Raw genomic sequence first — 18214 nt, 5'->3', positions numbered from 1 at the left:
GTGGCTTATCTCTCTGTATTCTGATTGGTCTCTATTTTTTGTGTTCAAATAGGTTTGGACTGCCCTCTGCAGCACAAATCCAAATGTTTGATGATTCCCAAACTGAGGTGGAGGAGGATGTCCTGCTGGACCTGAATGAGGCCAATCCAGACCTGTGCCTCACAATCAAAGATCTTGATGAATGTATCTTTCTACAGTCTCACATAATCATATCGAGTAACATGAATGTATAAGTTGATTAACGAATAATGTCCAGAATAATGGCGCAGGAAGGGGATGGCTGCCGTTTTACAGGCTCCTACACAAATGTGCTTTTCTGTTTTTTACATAATGTTGCTGCTACCATCTCTTATGACCGAAAAGAGCTTCTGGACATCAGAACAACGATTACTTACCTCGAACTGGACAAAGATTTTCTCTTTAACTTTTACTTGGTACTCATCCCGGATCCGGGAGCACCCTCATCAGTAAAAAAGCTGACTAGCATAGCCCCACAAGTAAATACTAGCATCTAAATATTATGAAATCACAAGTCCAAGACACCAGATGAAAGATACACATCTTGTGAATCCAGCCATCATTTCTGATTTTTAAAATGTTTTACAGGGAAGACACAATATGTATTTCTATTAGCTAACCACGATAGCAAAAGTCCCAACTTTTTTTTCTCCACCATTTTTTTACTGCATAGGTAGCTATCACAAATTCGACCAAATAAAGATATAAATAGTCACTAACCAAGAAACAACTTCATCAGATGACAGTCTGATAACATATTTATTGTATAGCATATGTTTTGTTCGAAAAATGTGCATATTTCAGGTATAAAACATAGTTTTACATTGCAGCCACCATCACAAAATCTCACCAAAGCAGCTAGAATAACTACAGAGACCAACGTGAATTACCTAAATACTCATCATAAAACATTTATGAAAAATACACAGCGTACAGCAAATGAAAGACAAACATCTTGTGAATCCAGCCAATATTTCAGATTTTTTAAGTGTTTACAGCGAAAACACAATATAGCATTATATTAGCTTACTACAATAGCCAACCACACAGCAGCATTGATTCATGCACGTTAGCGATAGCGAATAAACCAGCAAAAGATATTACATTTTTCACTAACCTTCTCAAAACTTCATCAGATGACAGTCCTATAACATCATATTACACAATACATATATGGTTTGTTCGAAAATGTGCATATTTAGCGGCACAAATCGTGGTTATACAATGAGAATAGTAGCCAAACTGCAAACAAAATGTCGGGAGAAATCTTGGGAGAGGCACCTAATCTAATCAATAACTAATCATAAACTTGACAGAAAAATACAGGTTGGACAGCAAATGAAAGATACATTAGTTCTTAATGCAACCGCTGTGTTAGATTTTTAAAATTAACGTTACTACGACATACAGCGTGCGTTAAAGCGAGACCGCACCGAAATTAATGGCGGAATAATAGTTAAAATTTTTTCAACAGAAATACGAATTAACATCATAAATAGTTCTTACTATTTGATGAGCTTCCATCAGAATCTTGTGCAAGTTGTCCTTTGTCCAGAATAATCGTTGCTCGGTTGTAGATTGTCGTCTTCAACTTTCAACTTTGGAATTAGCAGCAAACATTAGCCATGTGGCGAAGACGTGTCCACCATAACGCAGCACAAATAAAATCCCGAAAATCGCAATATACTGATATAAACTGATATAACTCGGTTTAAAATAACTACATTATGATGTTTTTAACACCTATATCGAATAAAATCAGAGCCGGATATATCTAACGCCTATAACGAGAGCTTTTCAGAATGCAATCCTGAGGTCTGTCTTGCGCCATGACGAACGTTGAAAAGACTGCACACCCGGTTCCAAGAGCTTTTGTACGGCCTCAGATCTACCTAGACACCCCATTCCAATTCTCTATGCTTACTGACATCTAGGGGAAGGCGTATGCAGTGCATGTCGACCCATAGATTACATGCAAATTAATAAACTGACCCTGGAACAGAGTGCCCGATTTCAGATTTCTCACTTCCTGACAGGAAGTTTGCTGCAAAATGAGTTCTGTTTTACTCACAGATATAATTCAAACGGTTTTAGAAACTAGAGAGTGTTTTCTATCCAATAGTAATAATAATATGCATATTGTACGAGCAAGAATTGAGTACGAGGCAGTTTAATTTGGCAACTAATTTTTACAAAGTCGAAATGGCGCCCCCCTATTGAGAAAAGGTTAATGAGTCCGACGCGAAGGATATACTGATTTGCTGAGACAAGGCCCAATCCCCGTCATCAGCATGGAGAAAAGACAGAGAAAAAGGGGGAAGAGGGCGGAGTGCCTTGTAAGAATTCGCCGACAAGTAGGTAAACCATCACTACCCTTGTTATTATTGTAATTGTGCAATCATTGGAAAACAAACTGGACAATCTACTATTAAGACTATCTTAGCAATGGGACATTAAAAACGGTAATATTTTATGTTTCATTGAGACTTGGCTGAGCGACGACACGGATAATATAGAGCTGACTGGCTTACCCGTGTTTTGGAAGGATAGAGCAGCTAAGTCTGGTAAGATGAGAGGCGGGTGTGTGTGTATATATTTGTCAATTACTGCTGGTGTGCAATGTCTAATATTAAAGAAGTCTTGAGGTATTGCTCGCCTGAGGCAGGATACCTCATGATAAGCTGCAGACAACACTATCAACCTAGAGAGTTCTCATCTATATTATTCGTAGCCAAATATTTACCACCACAAACTGATAATGGCACTAACACTGCACTCTAGGCCACCTTTACTCACACAGAGACGCATGCAAGGCTCTCCCTCCATTTGGCAAATCTACCATAATTCTATCTCCCTGATTCCCGCTTACAAGCAAAAACTAAAGCAGGAAGTACCAGTAACTCGCTCAATACGGAAGTGCTCAGATGACGTAGATTCTATGCTACAGGACTGGTTTGCTAGCACAGACTGGAATATGTCACTGGATTCTTCCGATGGCATTGAGGAGTATACCACCTCAGTCACTGGCTACATCAATAAGTGCAGAGACGACGTCGTCCCCACAGTGACCGTACGTACATTTCCCAACCAGAAGTCATTTCCCAACCGAGCCTCTAGCTCGGTGCGCTTTCAAGGAGCGGGACACTAATCTGGACGCTTACAAGAAATCCCTCTATGCCCTCAGACAAACAATCAAACAGGCAAAGTGTCAAAACAGGACTAAGATTGAATTCTACTCCACCAACTCTGACGCTCATCGGATGTGGCAGGGCTTGAAAACTATTACGGACTACAAAGGGAAATCCAGCCGCGAGTTGCCTAGAGATGCGAGCCTACCAGACAAGCTAAATGGCTTTTTTGCTTGCTTCGAGGCAAGCAACACTGAAGCATGCATGATCACGCTCTCCGTGGCCGATGTGAGCAAGACCTTTAAACAGGTCAACATTCACAAAGCCGTGGGGCCAGACGGATTACAAGGACGTGTACTCAAAGCATGTGCGGACCAACTGGCGAGTGTCTTCACTGACATTTTCAACCTCTCCCTGGCCGAGTCTGTAATACCTACATGTTTCAATCAGACCACCATAGTCCGTGTGCCCAAGAAAGCAAAGGTAACCTGTCTAAATGATTACCACCAGGTAGCACTCATGTAGATAACTATGAAGTGCTTTGAAAGGCTGGTCATGACTCACATCAACACCATCATGCCAGAAACCCTAGACCCACTCCAATTTGCATACCGCCCCAACAGATCCACAGATTATGCAATCTCTATTGCACTCCAGACTGCCCTTTCCCACAAGAAAAAAAAAGAAGAAAAGGAACACCTATGTGAGAATGTTGCTCATTGACTCCAGCTCAGCGTTCAACACCATAGTGCCCACAAAGCTCATCACTAATCATATCACATCTTCCTCTGCAACTGGGTCCTGGACTTCCTGAAGGGTTGCTCCCAGGTGGTAAGGGTAGGCAACAACACATCTGCCATGCTGAACGTCAACACTTGGGCCCCTCAGGGGTGCGTGCTTAGTCCCCCCCGTACTTCCTGTTCACTCACGACTGCATGGCCAATCACAACACCGTCATCAAGTTTGCTGATGACACCACAGCCTATAGCGAGGTCAGAGACCTGGCAGTGTGGTGCCAGGACAACAACTTCTTTCTCACAATGTGATCAAGACAAAGGAGGTGATCGTGGACTATAGGAAAAGGAGGGCCGAACAGGCCCCCATTAACATCGACAGGACTGAAGTGGAGCGGGTCGAGAGCTTCAAGATCCTTGGTGTCCACATCACCAACAAACTATCAGTTGTGAAGAGGGCGTGACAATGCCTGTTCCCCCTCAGGAGACTGAAAAGATTTGGCATGGGTCCCCAGATCCTCAAAAAGTACCACAGCTACACCATCGAGAGCATCCTGACCGCTTACGTCACTGCCTGGTATGGTAACTGCTCGGCATCTGACCGTAAGGCACTACAGAGCATCCAGTACATCACTGGGGCCAAGCTTCCTGACATCCAGGATCTATATACTAGGCGGTGTCAGAGGAAGGCTCAAAAAATTGTCAAAGACTCCAGTCACCCAAGTCATACGCTGTTCTCTCTTCTACCACATGGCAAGTGGTACCGGAGTGTCAAGTCTAGGACAAAGGCTCCTTAACAGCTTCTACCCCCAAGCCATAACAGGTAATCAAATGGCCACCCGGACTTCCTTCTACATTGATACCCCCCCACTTGTTTTGTACACTGGTGCTACTCGCTGTTTATTCTCTATGCACAGTCACTTTACAAATTACCTTGACTAACCTGTACCCCCACACACTGACTTGCTACCAGTAACCCCTGTACAGTCGTGGCCAAAGTTTTGAGAATGACACAAATATAAATTTTTACAAAGTTTGCTGCTTCAGTGTCTTTAGATATTTTTGTCAGGTGTTTCCTTGGAATACTGAAGTATAATTACAAGCATTTCATAAGTGTCAAAGGCTTTTTTTGACAATTACATGAAGTTGATGCAAAGAGTCAATATTTGTAGTGTTGATCCTTCTTTTTCAAGACCTCTGCAATCCGCCCTGGGATGCTGTCAATTAACTTCTGGGCCACATCCTGACTGATGGCAGCCCATTCTTGCATAATCAATGCTTGGAGTTTGTCAGAATTTGTGGGTTTTTGTTTGTCCACCTGTCTCTTGAGGATTGACCACAAGTTCTCAATGGGATTAAGGTCTGGGGAGTTTCCTGGCCATGGACCCAAAATATCGATGTTTTGTTCTACGAGACACTTAGTTATCACTTTTGCCTTATGGCAAGGTGCTCCATCATGCTGGAAAAGGCATTGTTCGTCACCAAACTGTTCCTGGATGGTTGCGAGAAGTTGCTCTCGGAGGATGTGTTGGTACCATTCTTTTTTCATGGCTGTGTTCTTAGGCAAAATTGTGAGTGAGCCCACTCTCTTGGCTGAGAAGCAACCCCAGACATGAATGGTCTCAGGATGCTTTACTGTTGGCATGACACAGGAATGATGGTAGCGCTCACCTTTTCTTCTCCGGACAAGCTTTTTTCCAGATGCCCCAAACAATCGGAAAGGGGATTCAACAGAGAAAATGACTTTACCCCAGTCCTCAGCAGTCCAATCCCTGTACCTTTTGCAGAAAATCAGTCTGTCCCTGATGTTTTTCCTGGAGAGAAGTGGCTTCTTTGCTGCCCTTCTTGACACCAGGCCATCTTCCAAAAGTCTTAGCCTCACTGTGCATGCAGATGCACTCACACCTGCCTGCTGCCATTCCTGAGCAAGCTCTGTACTGGTGGTGCCCCGATCCCGCAGCTGGATACATTTTAAGAGACGGTCCTGGCGCTTGCTGGACTTTCTTGGGCGCCCTGAAGCCTTCTTCACAACAATTGAACCACTCTCCTTGAAGTTATTGATGATCCAATAAATGGTTGATTTAGGTGCAATCTTACTGGCAGCAATATCCTTGCCTGTGAAGCCCTTTTTGTGCAAAGCAATGATGCCGGCACGTGTTTCCTTGCAGGTAACCATGGTTTACAGAGGAAGAACAATGATTCCAAGCACCACCCTCCTTTTGAAGCTTCCAGTCTGCTATTCAAACTCAATCAGCATGACAGAGTGATCTCCAGCCTTGTCCTCGTCAACACTCACACCTGTGTTAACGAGAGAATCACTGACATGATGTCAGCTGGTCCTTTTGTGGCAGGGCTGAAATGCAGTGGAAATGTTTTTGGGGGATTCAGTTCATTTGCATGGCAAAGAGGGACTTTGCAATTAATTGCAATTCATCTGATCACTCTTCATAACATTCTGGAGTATATGCAAATTGCCATCATACAAACTGAGGCAGCAGACTTTGTGAAAATTAATGTGTCATTCTCCAAACTTTTGGCCACGACTGTTTATAGCCTCATTATTGTTATGTACATTTGTTGTGTTTCTTTTTGATTGTTTCAAAAAAAAAAATATGGTTTATTTAGTAAAAAAGGATCCCTCCATTTTTTTCAATTTTCGCCTAAAATGACATACCACAATCTACCTGCCTGTAGCTCTGGCCCTGAAGCAAGGATATGCATATTATTAAAATCATTTAAACGGAAACACTTTGAAGTTTGTGGAAATGTGAAAGGAATGTTGGAGAATATAATACAATAGATCTGGTAAAAGATAATAAAAAGAAATATATATTTTATATTGTATATTGTATATTTTTTTTGTACCATCATATTTGAAATGCAAGAGAAATGCCTTAATGTATTATTCCAGCCCAGGTGCAATTTAGATTTCGGAAACTAGATGGCAGCAGTGTATCTGCAAAGTTTTAGACTGATCCAATGAACCATTGCATTTCTGTTCAAAATGTTGTATCAAGACTGCCCAAATGTGCCTAATTTGTTTATTAATAACTTTTCATGTTCAAAATTGTGCACTCTCCTCAAATAATAGCATGGTATCTTTCACTGTCATAGCTACTGTAAATTGGACAGTGCTGTTAGACTAACACGAATTTAAGCTTTCTCCCAATATCAGATATGTCTATATCCTGAGAAATGTTCTTGTTATTTACAACCTCATGCTAATCGCATTAACCTACGTTAGCTCAACCGTCTCGTAGAAGGGACACCGATCCTGAAATTAACTCTTGAACCACATTGTTGATTTTGAGGTTAAGTAATGACCAAACCAATACACGGTCCCAGGATTGATGTTGAGAAGGTTATGGCTAGTGAGTTCTGAGCCTTTGAGCAGTGAGGTCAACAGTAAACACACACACTGCGTTCTGCTTTTACTGGCCAGTGGCTTTGAAAAGTATTTTTGTCATCACTGCTTTTTATCCGCTGACCAACCCAAACATTATTCATATGTTATTGTTACTCATAGATTAACAATAATCTAAACTGTGTTTCTCTGGGTTAAATTGAACTCTGGTTATTTGTTTGTGTAGGTCTTGTACAAACAGATGAACAGTAGGATCTTAATTTGATCACTCTTTCTGTTGCTGAGAATTTTTTTGCACAGCAAGAAATGCAAACTTGTAGGATATTTGAGTTTTAAAAAGGCTTCTAAAGTTTATGATTTCCACTTTGAAATTTCAGACTTGATTTGCCCTAATGAAAACTGTAACACCTACAAAAATGTCCATTTGTTATAATCCACATAATAATAATTAACATTTCCTGTTGCTGCAGGACTATTTCCTGCCATAGCAAACTGGCTCAAATTAAGATCCTACATCTGTACAGTTCTCTCTGTCTCGGACCAAGATTTATACCAAATCAGACGAATGGGGGGACAGACAGATGGACAGGAAAGGACAAGGACAAACTAGGACAATATGAGACTGATGTGCTGATTAGAACATTCTCTCATAATATTTACATTTCCTGTTGCTGCAGGACTATTTTCTGACTGTAGCAACCTGGCTCAAATTAAGATCCTACATAAGTAGGCTACAGAGACAATTTTTCCGTATGCTCTTCTATGCTATGGTTTAACAATATCTACCTGCTATATATTTTTTGCTCATATGAGATATCACATTATATTGTTGGCTAAACATAATGAATGCTGGGTGCAGAAACCATCATTATCATGCATTAGTTAACAGTGTTGGAGAGCTCAGTGAGATTGAGATTTCCTTCCAGAACTGCCAATATTTGATGAGCTTTTGTTCCTGAGTGGGACAACTCAGGATTTTGATGAGAAGGTTTTGTTCTAGGAAGGGTATTATTTTTCTCAATCCACCACATACTGCTCTGCAGAAAATATGTTTTCAGTTTCGCCAACCTGTTTCTGTGTATCAACAGCTATTTTTGTCAATTGGTGTTGAAAGATACCACTTGAATGATTGGGGAGAACTTGTTTAGATTTTGTGATTTATTTATTTATTTTCACCACAGGAGCATCCACTTTTACTTTGCCAACAGTAGGGGACATGATTGTCTTGTGATGCAATACTAACAACCTCCTGGGACTATCTGACCTCTCACCTTCTTGTGGTAGGTCAGGTACTGTTCTATCCCCTCCCTGCTGTGCACTCCCGCCCCACCATCTCACCATCTCCCTCCACATCCCCTGGGCTAGACTCAGGCCAAACTAAAGTTCAGAGAGGTTCAGAAGATGTGGTCCAGGACTAAAATAAGAGCCAGAGGGCATGCTGTGTTCTGGCTGTTTCACACGGTCTAGTCTGGCCTGGTGTCAGATGTTCTGTAGAGCTGGCTGCTCTGGAAGTTCAAATGCTGGTAATTAGAAACGACAGTGAACACACTTGTCGTGGAAATTCTACACAGGACACTCAAAGTCAATCTTAAAGGAATCGTTGTTTATTAACAGCAAGCTGAAGAGGTCACAGTCAACCTTAGATGCATAAAATACCGGTCTGAAGTGAGCTCCACTGGAGCAGTCCCATTAGTTCTCTTATATGCTGCTTACACAAACAAGTTATATTTGCATGGTTCATAGGGTTGGTTCCTGCATGTGTCTGACACCGTCTCAAATCTTAACTTATAGAACATATTCAGGGCGTTCTGACAGATGGTCCTACAGTGGCATGCGAAGGTATTCACCCACCATGGCATTTTTCCTATTTTGTTGCCTTACAACCTGGAATTAAAATAGATTTTGGGGGGATTTGTATAATTTGATTTACACAACATGTCTACCACTTTGAAGATACAAAATATTTTTTCTTGTGAAACAAACACGAAATAAGACAAAAAACAGAACTTGAGCGTGCATAACTATTCACCCCCCCAAAGTCAATACTTTGTTGAGCCACCCTTTGGCGCAATTCCTTGGGGTATGTCTCTGAATGCTTGGCACATCTAGCCACTGGGATTTTTGCCCATTCTTCAAGGCAAAACTGCTCCAGCTCCTTCAAATTGGATGGGTTCCGCTGGTGTACAGCAATCTTTATGTCATACCACAGATTCTCAATTTGATTGAGGTCTGGGCTTTGACTAGGCCATTCCAAGACATTTAAATGTCTCCCCTTAAACCACTCGAGTGTTGCTTTAGCAGTATGCTTAGGGTCATTGTCCTGCTGGAAGGTGAACCTCCGTCCCAGTCTCAAAAAATCTTGAAGACTGAAACAGGTTTCCCTCAAGAATTTCCCTGTATTTTGCACCATCATTTCTTCAATTCTGACGAGTTTCCCAGTCCCTGCCGATGAAAAACATCCCAACAGCATGATGCTGCCACCACCTTGCTTCACTGTGATGGTGTTCTCGGGGTGATGAGAGGTGTTGGGTTTGCGCCAGACACAGCGTTTTCCTTGATGGCCAAAAAGCTCAATTTTTGTCTCATCTGACAAGAGTATCATCTTCCATATGTTTTGAGAGTCTCCCACATGCCTTTTGGGAAACACCAAACATGTTTGCTTATTTTTTACTTAAGCAGTGGCTTTTTTCTGGCCACTCTCCCGTAAAGCCCAGCTCTATGGAGTGTACGGATTAAAGTGGTATTATGGACAGATACTCCAATCTCTTTGCAGCTGCTTCAGGGTTATCTTTTGTCTCTTTGTTGCCTCTGATTAATGCCCTCCTTGTGCCTGGTCTGTGAGTTTTGGTTTGAGGCCCTCTCTTGGCAAATTTGTTGTGTTGCCGTATTCTTAAAAAAAAAAATTATAATGTATTTAATGGTGCCCCGTGGGATGTTCAATGTTTTGGATATTTTTTTATAACCTAACCCTGATCTCTACTTCTCCACAACTTTCTCCCTGACCTGTTTGGCGAGCTCCTTGGTCTTCATGGTGCCGCTTGCTTGGTGGTGCCCCTTGCTTATTGGTGTTGCAGACTCTGTGGCCTTTCAGAACAGGTGTATATATACTGAGATCATGTGACAGATCATGTGACATTTAGATTGCACACAGGTGGACTTTATTTAGCTAATTGTGTGACTTCTGAAGGTAATTGGTTGCACCAGATCTTATTTAGGGGCTTCATAGTAAAGGGAGTGAATACATATGGATGTACCACTTTTTGTAATTTTACTTCACCATTTTGGACTATTTTGTGTATGTCCATTTCATGAAATCCAAATAAAAATCAATTGAAATTACAGGTTGTAATGCAGCAAAATAGGAAAAACGCCAAGGGGATGAATACTTTTGCAAGGCACTGTAAGGAGGGGGTAATGTCGCCCCCCCTCATATCTTTACCATGCACAGGCAAGAACCAAGGATTATTTATGACACTAAGACAAAAAAACAACTTTTTCAAGCCTGTCTCTTCATACAATAACATTTTCCATTACACTCTCCAAAACCTACACAATGCTTTCCATAAAAATGTGTCCCTATACAATTAAAACATTACTAACGCTGTGTATGCTATTATGTTGTAGGATCAAATGTGGCCATTCCAAAAAAAGGCTACTGAACCCTAAACCTAACCCCCTGATCTACTGTAATCAACTTTAATCTATTACGTCTACCAACAGTATCTTCCATCTATCTCATCAGGCAACACTTATCTAAAAGATAACTCCCTGTGCTTCTTTGAGTGTTTAGGTTGGGTCTCAAGCTGCAGGTTGACGTTTATTCGGCTGAATCTTGTCCTGGAGGCAGAGCAGAGTGATGTCCACTGGATGGGCCAGCTGCAAAATTGGCTATATATCGTAAAAATTCAAGAAAACAAAAATGACCTTTTTGGCCTTAAATTTAAAGTTAGGGTGTCACGCCCTGACCTTAGAGATCCTGTTTATGTCTCTATTTTGGTTTGGTCAGGGTGTGAGTTGGGGTGGGTATTCTATATTCTGTTATTTGTATTTCTATGTTTTGGCCAGGTAGGGTTCTCAATCAGGGACAGCTGTCTATCGTTGTCTCTGATTGAGAACCATACTTAGGTAGCCCCTTTTTCCACCTGTCTTTGTGGGAAGTTGACTTTGTTTAGGGCACATAACCTTTAGCTTCACGGTTTGTTTTTGTAGTGTTTATTGTTTTGTTCGGCGTCATTTTTATTAAATAAAGAAAATGTACGCTCACCACGCTGCACCTTGGTCCTCCTCTTTTAACGGCCGTGACATAGGGTTAGAAATAATTTCAGCAGTGTGGTTAAGGTTAGGGTTAAGGTTAGGTTTAAAATCCCACATCAATCCAACATATCAGATTTTAATACTTTACTTCTACTACACTGCAGAGCTGACTCAAGTACATGAGTCATCCCAATAAATGCCAACCTGCACCCACTCTGACACAAGGACTCAGCTCCTGGCCTATTTGAAACTCTGTTTCCATCATACAGGGAGCTCCTGTTGCATAGAGGTGGGTGGAAAAGCATGATCTTCTGTCTCCACAAGGCTGAAGTTCATATATGACAGAGGAATCACAGTAAAATACATCAACAGTCCTGACATGAACTGCAGCAAGCCTTTAGGAATAATAATGTTTTTTTGGTCTGTACCTGTCAATTATTTTTTTGTTTCCTGAATTAAGTATTGTAGTAGATTTACAGTATTTTTTTAAAGTTACTGGCCTCTCCCAGACTGAAACAGGTTTTTGGAATCAGCTGACTGCATTGCCACAGGCAAGTGTTTATGTGTGTGCATTCACAATCTGGCTTGTGTGTGTGTGTGTGTGTGTGTGTGTATGCGTGTGCATGCATTTGTTTGTTAATTCCTGTTTTGTGTTTGTGTGTTCCATTGCTTTCTGGATTTGCCCACCCTCCTGAAGGTCAGCCTGCCCTGCAGTCATATCAACGTGCTGAAGAGTCTACTGCAATGAGAGTGAAAGACCAGGTCCTTGTCTTTATGTGCTCTTCTACACGATCATTGTTTGCTGGAGTCTGGACCCCAGGGACACACACACACACACACACACATACACACACACACACACTGCATTTCATAGTTTCATTCCTCTAAACAACCTGCTATGTTCTCTTCTACATGCAGTTAAGAATCATAGCTGTGACTCATAGCTGAAAAAAGTGTTTTCTTCACCTGTGCTTGTGCATGCATTTGTATCCTATATGTGTCTTGGTGTGTGTGTCTTGGTGTGTGTGTCTGTGTGTTTGCAGTGTTTTGAGAAGGATAAATCCCCATTTAGATAAATGCCCTTGACTATCCTTTGCTTTGATGTTGTTTGATGTTTGTCTTTACCCAACTCCCACTCTATACTAATTCTGATTCTCTGAATCTCTATCTCTCTGACAGCCTGTAGCCATGCATTAAGCCCCTGCAAGGTCAGGTCTGTAGTACATCAGTTTATCCCTTTATCCATGTGATATCAGATACTAGAGTGATGCTTGCCTTGCTACCCACGCTATCTACCCACTCCAATGTGCACTGACGTTCCCATAACATATCAATCATTTCTTAGGTTCCTAATCCAGCAAGGCTAAATTATTTCTAGGGCCAATAGTTTTTGCAGACCATGTGACCTGACTAGGAGAAGCCCTGGGGCTCTATAGGCCATCTATACATGACATTATGTTTCCATATTAGATCACATGGTCAGGAAAATCCCCTGGCCCTAGACACGCCAAATCAATCTTGAGTTAGTTATGTCCAGTCAAGGCAGTTCAGACATATACATTATATAACCCTTGTGTGGTGTTCATGTTTCTGTTATTCACCCAATCTTCACAGGTCTGATGGACCCACAACATTTTAGTTTTTTTTAAACAATACAGCCATAACAATTTACGTTCAAATACTTAATACTTGAATTATATCAATTACAAGCAATATAGTCAGCATACATGGTTAATATTTGCCATTTTCCTCTGCTAGATCACTTTTATCAAGAAAAGCGCTATTAGTTTTTGTTAACAAATGTCAATTATAATCAAGACACAGAATAATTTGTGTTTATCTTGAACAAATATAAATGAAACAAGGTTTTCATCACTATTGATGTTTATTGCTTTGAACTGAACAAATTACAACATTTACGTACAGCATTTTACGGAAATGATGAATGAGCCCCATTGAACACAAATGAAGGCCGGTCTATACACCACATGAGGGACAGAGTTTTACTGTGTGTGTGTTGCAAATGGATTTCTTGCACTTGATGCATGTGTACTGTGTCTTCCTGTCCTTGGGTCCACACACATCACAGCGTTTCTTCTTGTTGCTACGACTGCAATCTAGAATGATGAAAACACTTAGTTCAGGAATTTTACTAACATCTCACTGTCACTCACATACAGCTACAGCAGGCCAAGGTAGGAGAGTTAGACACACACACATGCAACAACATCACTCACACTTACTTCCAGTATTGGAATTGTTGGTTCTGTGGGTCGGGCGGATGGGGCACCAGCGTCCTCCTCCTGAATCATCCTCACGATGGCTGCAGAAGCTGGGGTCCTTGGGATATGTTGCCTCCTCTGGATATGAGGTTTTACCAATGCCTTGCCCACCTCGAGAAAGAGCCATCTCCTCTGGAGCTTCCCTCTGTTCCAATCTGGGTTCAAAGCCATCCAGATGACAAACGCGTTGTACGCCGAGATGTCCAAGATGTTGAAGAATATAATAAGTGGCCAGCATAGGGTTCTTCTTTTCACCAGTTTGTCTAAATTGTCCACCTCTCCTTTTGTGGCATTGTAATCCATTATGATGTATGTTTGTTTATGTTCCTGGCCACAGATTCTCCCAATCTGCATCCCTTGGTTCTTCTCATGGGCTCCTCCATCTGGCTTCCCCATATACACTTGCAAGTTCCACGCATATGATTAAGCAGTATCACAGGTGGCACAGATCTTGATTCCATATTTTGCGGGTTTAGACGATATGTACTGCCTGAACGGGCAGCGGCCCCTAAATGGCATAAGCTGCTCATCAACAGTAACGTTTGGCCCAGGGTTGTAAAACAAGCAGATAATCCTGGAAATAATGTGGAAGTTTTCCCGAGACATTGTTGCACGGAAAAGTTCTCTGACAGTTTCTGCATCTCACAGGGATTATGTGGATTCCCCACTGGATCTGAAAACACCATCAAGGAAAAGAACTCCAAAGTATGCATGTAAATTATTTTGGTCCATCTCCTTCCATCTCTCTCCAGAAACACGCCTTCCCTCCACATTAGTGCAGTCCAGAATGATTTTCTGGATGATGTCTGGGTTGAACAGTTCAAAAGAAGACTTTATGTCCTGCACATGAGTAACTGCCATCTGTATCGGCCCTGATTGCATCCTTATCACAGTGGCAGCCATGCGGGGTGGCTCATTCCTTGGACAAGAAGACCATTCAATTCCATAATTCTTTGATATCTATATTTCTCCTCCTGCAGGCTGCTGATGAGCTGGTTGCTGACTGGCTGGTCCTGGGGCAGGCTGCTGACAGGCTGGTGCTGTGGCTGGCTGAGGGTCAATCTCATCCTCTTTTTCCAACTCACTGTCAGACGCCGAATGGACAGAGACATGATCCTCATATTCAAAAAATTCTTCATCTTCCAAAGTGGAAGACACTCCTTCCACACCAGCTTCTCTCTCAGCAAAAATTATTTGTAAGGCCCTCTGAGCAGAGATTATTTTTGCCATACTGATTGATTGTGGTAAGGAGCCACACATGCAAAGCTATTTATTTGTTGTGTCCCTCCCCCAATTTGCACCTGGCTGGGGTAGAGTGTGGGAAAATACAGCATTACATTTTTTTTTACAATGTATCGAAATAATGTATTGTAATAACATTGTGCAGGTTCCTGCATGACTTTGTGTAGTTTCACACACTTCAAAGGGTAAAGAGTGTGAGAAAAGCGAGAGACAGGCAGACAGGCAGGGAGACAGATTCTTGGTGCTAGGTTGAAGCAGCAGGCCCAGGGAGGAGGAAGAGAGAGTGTTTTCACCTACACACAGACACACTTTCCCAAACTTTTATTAACCACGGGTCCAGTGGACCCGAACACCACATATGTAATATTAATGTGTAGGGGTGCACAGTGTGCACTCAATGAAAATGTGTTCTTTCACATGTTCTTCACAGAAAATGAGCCAGGGCCAATGAGTCTCAGGTTCATTTTTATTTTAGTAAACATTGAAAATGGGTCTCACAGACCCAAATGCCACACAAGGGTTAACATCTGTTGTGACAAAGAGCCCACAGGGGGGATGGAGTGAGTCATGGAGAAACAGAGATCTCTAAGTAACCACATTCCAGGCCAAAAATTACAGGTCTGTATTTGACGGCACCCCTTTCCAGTCAATCACAAAACAAGTCAACTGCTCCCCCTTTACGACTCTGAATGGCCTGAGGAGGTCAAAAAAATGAGAATCATGTAGTTTTCCCTCCCCCCACTTTGTAACAAAGAGAAAATAGTGCCAAGAGCGCACAAGTACATTTAAACATTTCTTATCAATATATTAAACTTTTGGACTCATGACGTGATGTGTGTTTTGTCCTATATTTATATATTTTTATTTATTTATTTTATGCCAGCCCCTGTCCCCGCAGGAGGCCTTTTGCCTTTTGGTAGGCCATCATTGTAAATAAGAATTTGTTCTCAACTGACTTGCCTAGTTAAATTGTCACGATCGTCTTGAGGTGAAAGAGTGGACCAAGGCGCAGCGTGTGCAAAATACATCTCTTTATTGTGGAAGAGAGAAAAACACGAAAACGAACACTATACATAAACTAACAAAAAACAACAAACGACCGTGAAGCTAAATAACGTAAGTGCACAGACAAGCAACAAACGTTCAACATAGACAATTACCCACAAATACATGATGCCCATGGCTGCCTTAAATATGGCTCCCAATTAGAGACAATAAACCACAGCTGTCTCTAATTGAGAACCAATCTAGGCAGCCATCGACATACAAACACCTAGACCAGACATATCCCCATTAAACCTACAAACCCCTAGACAAACCAACACACATACTTCACCATGTCACACCCTGACCTAACTAAAATAATAATGACAACACAGATAACTAAGGCCAGGGTGTGACATAACCCCCCCCTTAAGGTGCGAACTCCGGGCGCACCAGCATAAAGTCTAGGGGAGGGTCTGGGTGGGCGTCTGTCCACGGTGGCGGCTCTGGCACTGGTCGTGGTCCCCACCCCACCATAGTCACTACCCGCTTTCGTAGCCTCCTCCAAATGACCACCCTCCAACTTAACCCCACTGGATTAAGGGGCAGCACCGGACTAAGTGGCAGCACCGGACTAAGTGGCAGCACCGGACTAAGGGGCAGCACCAGGATAAGGGGCAGCACCAGGATAAGGGGCAGCACCAGGATAAGGGGCAGCACCAGGATAAGGGGCAGCACCAGGCTAAGGGGCAGCATCAGGCTAAGGGGCAGCACCGGACTAAATGGCGGATCCTGGCTTGCTGGCTCTGGCGGATCCTGGCTGGCTGGCGGATCCTGGCTGGACGGCTCTGGCGGATCCTGGCTGGACGGCTCTGGCGGATCCTGGCAGGACGGCTCATGGCTGGCTGACGGATCTGGCTGCTCATGGCTGGCTGACGGATCTGGCTGCTCATGGCTGGCTGACGGATCTGGCTGCTCATGGCTGGCTGACGGATCTGGCTGCTCATGGCTGGCGGAAGGCTCTGGCTGCTCATGGCTGGCGGAAGGCTCTGGCTGCTTATGGCTGGCGGAAGGCTCTGGCTGCTCATGGCTGGCGGAAGGCTCTGGCTGATCCTGTCTGGCGGAAGGCTCTGGCTGATCCTGTCTGGCGGAAGGCTCTGGCTGATCCTGTCTGGCGGAAGGCTCTGGCTGATCCTGTCTGGCGGAAGGCTCTGGCTAATCCTGTCTGGCGGACGGCTCTGAAGGCTCATGGCAGACGGGCGGCTTTGCAGGCTCATGGCAGACGGGCGGCTTTGCAGGCTCAGTACAGACGGGCGGCTTTGAATGCTCAGTACAGACGGGCAATTCTGCTTGGCAGACGGACAGTTCAGACGGCGTTGGGCAGACGGGCAGTTCAGGCACCGTTGGGCAGACGGGCAGTTCAAGCGCCGTTGGGCAGACGGGCAGTTCAGGCGCCGTTGGGCAGACGGGCAGTTCAGGCGCCGTTGGGCAGACGGGCAGTTCAGGCGCCGTTGGGCAGACGGCAGACTCTGGCCGGCTGAGACGCACTGTAGGCCTGGTGCGTGGTGCCGGAACTGGAGGTGCCGGGCTGAGGACACGCATCTCAGGGCTAGTGCGGGGAGAGGGAACAGGGCATGCTGGACCCTGGGGACGCACATTAGGCCTAGTGCGTGGTGCCGGAACTGGTGGTACCGGACTGAAGACACGCACCTCAAGGCTAGTGCGGGGAGCAGCAACAGGACGCACAGGACTCTGGGGACACACAGGAGGCTTGGTGCGTGGTGTAGGCACTGGTGGTAAAGGGCTGGAGACACGCACCATAGAGCTAGTGCGTGGAGGAGGCACAGGGCTCTGAAGACGCACATGAGGCTTGGTGCGTGGTACCGGAACTGGTGGTACCGGACTGAAGACACGCACCTCAAGGCTAGTGCGGGGAGCAGGGACAGGGCACACTGAGTTCTCAAGGCGCACTATAGGACTGGTGCGTGGTACCGGAACTGGTGGTACCGGGCTGAGGGCACGCACCTCAGGACGAGTGCGGGGAGAAGGATCAGTGCGTACAGGGCTCTGGAGACGCACAGGAGGCTTGGTGCGTGGTGCCGGGACTGGAGGCACTGGGCTGGAGACACGCACTACAGGGAGAGTGCGTGGAGGAGGAACAGGGCTCTGGAGACGCACTGGAAGCCTGGTGCGTGGTGTCAGCACTGG

This window comes from Salvelinus alpinus, chromosome 20 (assembly GCF_045679555.1).
Source record: "Salvelinus alpinus chromosome 20, SLU_Salpinus.1, whole genome shotgun sequence".
Taxonomy (NCBI): Eukaryota; Metazoa; Chordata; class Actinopteri; order Salmoniformes; family Salmonidae; genus Salvelinus; species Salvelinus alpinus.
This window is presented reverse-complemented; position numbering follows the sequence as displayed.